Below are 6,101 nucleotides of genomic sequence, written 5' to 3' on the forward strand. Positions count from 1 at the left end.
AGTTTAAGTTACCTGTGAGCTATCCAGGGGAGATACTTAGTCACCAGCCTTTAGAGAAGAGGTCCGGTCTAGAGATATAATTCTGATTGTCAACAATAAATGATTATTGAAGCATTGGAGGTGGGTGAAAATTGAGAAGAGAAAAATGAGCAGACCCTAGAGGAAATTTAAAGATTAAAGTCAAGTCAATGAGTCAGAAACAATAAGTTTGGTTGCAAATAATTAGACCAACACAGACAGGCTCAAACAGCAAAAAGGTTATGAGATGACAAAACCCCATGACAATGTGGGCTTCAGAATGGATTCGATTCAGCAGTTTAATCATGCCATCAAGTTCTCAATTTCTTTCTATTTCTGGGCACTGCCTTATGTGGTGTTAGCTTCCTTCTAAGGCTAATCCCTTTATATAGTTTCAGGATGGCTGTCTATAGTTTCCAGGGATAACTGCTTCCTTTCCTGAGAAAGGAGAATGGGTCTGTTTTTTTCTCAAAGAAGGCCAAGGCTTTTCCCTCTGAAGTCCCTATTAAAAGTGTTCTTTTCATTGACTGGAATGGGATCACATGCTCATCTCGGAACCAAAATTTGGTAAGCCTCGGAATGGAATTAACCTGAACCATATAGAACCCACACTTGTTTTGAGAGTGAAGTCAAGACCTCCATTGCTCATTGGTTGTGAGCCTGAGGCTCAAATACCTGGACAACCATGGTTTAGCTATCAAAATAAAGGAGACTGGATATTGAGGAGGTAGTCATAATGCCCACTACAACCAATCAACGAAACAGACTGAGAGATGGCTTGGAGATTACAGAGGAAACAGGGGGAGGTCAATATCATCTTTGTGTTTCAGGGCGGAAGGGATGGTCTGCTGGGATACTGCTGAAAGATCAAATAAGATGACAAGAGAAAGAGAAAACTCTCTGGTGAGATTAATAAGGGACAGTTACAGGGGCACACAGAGAGACAAAAACATGGCAACTAAGGAGTAAAGGGAGGTGAAGAAATGGAGGCAGAGAGTACATACATCTTTTTTGAGAAGACAGAGTAATAGAGGCATAATGTGGAATGGAGGGAACATTTCTGTCTGCTGGTTTATGCTTGTTTTCAAGCTGATAGACTAGCATATTTAAGTGCTTGCTGAAATAGTCTGCTATAGAGGGAGAGGTTTTATGTGAGTGGGACAACACACTTTACAATACTAGAATATGCCACGTTGCTGGATCAATATCCCTTGATATTTTGTCTACAGATTCCATCATGACAGTAAATGTCTTTAGTCATAGGAAAGATAAGTTTGTCTGACAAGTGTGTGAAGAGTTCAGGAATCTCATGTGTACTGTGACACACAAGGAGACAAATACCTGCATAGGGTCTTCAGAAGGTGAGGAAGATGGGCTCTTGAACATGGCTGAAGGGCTTGACTTTGAGTAGAAGGCATGCCTCCTCCACTGTGACGGGAAGAGAAAAGAGTGAGTTCGATCATGCAGAGGTGAGAAGTTTTCATCTGGTAATTTATATTTTATCTGAATGAGGAGTCGTCTGTTGTTGAATGATGAAGGAGAAGGGAATTCAAAGGTTTGAAAAGCATGGACAAGTTTTGAAATTGCCATTGTGGAGAATATGGGAATGAGATGGACAGAGAAATGTAGAAGGATTGTTAGGTAATGCTGCCATCACAGGAGAAAGCGAAGACCTCAGATTTATAGAGATATGGATTTTCCTGACTATGCGATTTTCTTCAGGAATATTGATCTGCCTATTTCCAGGAATGGGGAAGCTGAACAGTTAGATTCACCCAAGGTAGTTTTGTGAGGATCTAATGAAAGGACAAAGAATCAGTAGGATTAGGGGAATAAATAAGAAGAATAATTGTAAGGAAGGTCCCTGGAATTTAAGCTTGATATTGAGAAAGTAAAACCAAGTTGGGAGTTGGGTGATGGGGAGAAAGTAGTCAATTGATGGAGGTCTCAGTGTGCCTGGAAGTTCGTCTTAGCGGTAGTGATTTAAATAGCAAGCAGGAAGGACAGGCAGGAGGATAGAGAGGGGAAAAAGTACTTCACTTAGTGATTTTGGTGGTAGAGAAGTTTCAGGAATTGACAATATGACTCTTTTTTTAAAAAAAATATTTTTAATTATAGTTGACATACAATGTTATTCTAGCTTCAGGTGTATGACACAGCGATTTAACATTTACATACCTTACCAAAAGATCGCTACAATAAGTATAATAATGTGCGTGACACTTATAGTAATTGGCTCAAGTGAGGGGATGGCAAAGGTTCCTTGGAGATATGAAAAGTCATAACTGAAAGACCTGATTGCAAAAGGGGGTATCTTTGGATGTCGAAGTCCCCTCAAGGTGATGGCAAGAGACAGATGCAAAGATTTCAAGTGCCTATGACCAAGGCTGGCCCCGAATAACATAACAGTAATGGAAAAGATCACCGAATCCAAAATCTAGAGAGCCAAGTTCTCCTCACATTTGATCTCTAACTGAGCAACTTTAGGCACATAGCTTAATGCCTCCAGAGCTTTGTTTGCTCACAGAACATGAGAGAATTATTCAACATGATCTCTAAGATTCCTTTAAACTGTAAAGGTGCTTATTCGATGATTCCTTTATACCATTCTGTTGGGGTTTGACTGAATCAAGCTTTTCTCTCAAGTTCTGGGCAGACTGAGAAATAGATGTAGGAATACAAAACCAAAAAACAGCTTGATTACTGGTAAGGCTGGACTGGAGAATGTAGCTTGGACTTGGGCCCAAGAGACTTTTCTCAGTTCTTTTTCCTTGAATTGCGTTCATCATTCTGGTCCTGGCAAAGCAAGCATTGGACAGGCCATTCCCCAGCAGGCTTACAGCATGTAGAAGACAAGAGGCCAGAGAGAAAGAGAGAGGCCACACGTAGGCAGTGGTTACTGACACACTGACCCTTGCTGACACTGGGAAGGTTTGCTCACTGGTTTAGGTCACTCTTCCTCCCTAGGGAGATGAATAGAGGAAAGGAAGGTGAAAAGTTTCTTTCCAATACCACCAATTTAGTAGAAGTATCTCTTTTATCATATGAGGCAGGAACTTGGAGAAAATAAATGTTTTTTCCTTCATGCTATATAGAGTAACAATAAAAAATAAATAGTTTTCAGTTATATCTATGAGGTTATACATATACAGAAAGAGAGATGAAGAGTTAACATGGAAAAGAGTTTCTTGAATGATGACAGAGTTCCAAGAATATTTTTCCATAGTTTTCCAAATATGCCATTTGTACCTTGGATTCAAGTCAAAATTATGAGGTTTCTAAGCAACATAACCAGAGACATTAAACAGGGCTTGCATCATTTTAAAATAAATGAAAATAAACAGATCCCCCGTTACCTTAGCTCTCTACCCAGGTCAGTCGATCTCATTTAAGGTGACCTACTTTGGTGCTGTTAACAGTTGCAACAAGTATGGTAAAAGCCGGGCTGCAAACCAGTGAGAAAAACGCAATGTGCGTGTTCAGTCATAGCTTTCTGGCCTCCACCTCTCTGACACTGTTAAGCTGACATCTTTGATTCTTCTGGTTCTGAGACTTTAGTATGGGGATGCTGGAAAGCAACTAGCTAAATGGCCCATTAACAACAGCAGCTGCCTCTGAATATTAGGAATGTTGCCCAGGCCCTGACTTGCTCATAGAAGTAGGCAGGTGAGAGATATCAGGAGAGTACCATTTTTCCCCTTGAACTTCTTCCCTATTGAGATTTCTAAAAGTCCACTCTTAGATGCTTATATGGAATAGAAGGGAGGTTAAAACACTGCTTGAGGAATGCTAGTTTAAATCTGAATTTGTTACATGGGAGAAGTTACCTATCAGTTTGTTAACAATGTCTAAAACCTTAGTATGAATTAGCCTTCGCAAATCTATTTCACAGGATAACTAGCTGAGGGCAGGCTCCTCTAAGAAAGCAGAGGGACAACATGCATTTGGAATGGCTGGTGCTCAGGAGTGGCTGAGGGGAATGCAAAACAAGGTTGAGGGATGACAGCCCTGAGCAAAACCAAGAAATGAAGGAAACGGTGCTGCCTGAGGAGATAGGAGGACATCAGTGACCATTTCCACTTTTTGCCACCTCCGCATAAGGTTAGCTATGCCCCGCCCCAAACACCTAGAAGACACCATGCACACTCACGTCAGAGATGGACAACTGGTGACTGTTTTGTCTTCCAGCAGCAGCCACCACACCTACTCTCAGACTGGACACACACACACACACACACACACACACACACACACCAACAACTATGAGAATGAGTTAAATAGAAATAACAATGATCCCAATTTAAGTCTTACTATAAAATAGAAGCTCCTTAGAATACCAAGTGGTAAATATTTTAACAGATGATGATTAACTGATTTTGGAACCAAAATATAAATAATTCTTCTTTACTAAAATCGATGCATGCTCCCCTCCTGGTACTCCCTTCCGAACCACAGCTGGGGGAAGCTACCCCCTTTATCTTGCTCTACAAAGCGCTGCCACATGGAGAGAACAAAGAAGACTAGAGAACTGGGAAACCCGAGTTAACTGGAGCTCGAGTAATTAGAGTTCCCACTTAAATAGATAATTTTCTGTAGTTTTTGAAAATAAGAACAAAGGAACCACTGGCACATGGATTTGGGCATTAAAGAATATTTCCAGGGTAAGTAAAAACCGCTTGGCGGGAATTAGTCAATGACTTCGCCACATAATTTCCAAGTGCTGCCTTTGGGACACGCGAACTCCCTTCTTCATTAGCACTCCCTGTGAGAAGTGAGAGAACATTTTCGGCTCTGACAAGAAGGAGCGGAAGCAGCAGGGCCAGACTAATCCCTTTAGTGCACTTAAACACAATCCAGACACAGTGCGAGTTTTAGAATTATTGTTATTTTAAAAAGGAATTTAATTATATTAAATTTCTTTACATATGATTATATACATATTATATAATACTCCTTATAATGAAAAAGAAAGTTAAATTTTTTAACCATGCTCTGCTTACTGAGGCAGGAAAATGGGCTCACTGAGTCGAATGATTTTATAAGGCATTCTCTGGCTTCTTATATAAGGTTATTTTATATTTATATATATACGTGTATATATGTGTGTATATATGTGCGTGTGTGGCATTCTCTAACCAATGCTGAGATAACCAAGATATTCTATTTTTCAAGCACTTCAGCTAATTGTGGCTTTCTCGTACAAATTAAATACAATATTTCTTTTATTCAGTTTGGCACTGTTGCAACAAATGTACATTTTATTCATTTCTAGGACATTGAGGAGTCTCAGGAGACTAAGCAGCAGGCTGCAGAGAGAAAATCTGTGGTGTTGAATTTCGACATATCACTTAATTTTCTGAGTTATTTAATTTCATCTCTCAAATAGGCAAATCATCACTCTCTTTGGATGACTCAGGCAGGAAATCAAATCTCTTTGCCTCAATTGAGTTTGTATTTTCCTCGTATTAATTATCTTAGTCACAAGGAGCTCTGCTCCTAGACCAGCCCCTGCTCTAGTATTTTAACAAGGGCCTCGACAAGGAAGGTCCTGGCTGTGCTGCAGTGTTTTCTGTCAGATTCTAAGTTCCCCAGAGGGCACAGATCGGGTTTGAACCCAACATTTGGGGTTAATTTCCAACTCTTTCAATTCTGACAGCTTTCACATTTATTTATTTATACCTACAGTGCATTAGGAAAGCAGAAAGAGGTCCTATAGCCACTGGCAGAAATTATGGAAGCTTAATTTATTGAAGTGTTTATTTATGTTTCCCCCAAATTTTACCTTCTCCCCAATATGCTAAGATTTTTCTGGACCTACTAGAAGACTACCTCGGGCATCATTGTAGTGGGAAAAGCGCAAGCACTAGAAACTTTTCTTAACTTTCACAAAACTTCAAACCCATTGGTCTGATGATGCTGAGTATCTAAAGAGTGAGAAGAGAGAGAGAAGGTTCTGGAGAGAGCAAGCGGGAGACACACAGGAGAGATTACTGGGGATTGAGAAGGGAGAAAGTGCCGAGCATCCTGCACATTCCTCTGTGCCCGCCTGTGAGACAGAGTTGGAAGAGAATCGATATCTGGCT

Source organism: Pteropus vampyrus, unplaced genomic scaffold (assembly GCF_000151845.1).
Source record: "Pteropus vampyrus isolate Shadow unplaced genomic scaffold, Pvam_2.0 Scaffold15, whole genome shotgun sequence".
NCBI lineage: Eukaryota > Metazoa > Chordata > Mammalia > Chiroptera > Pteropodidae > Pteropus > Pteropus vampyrus.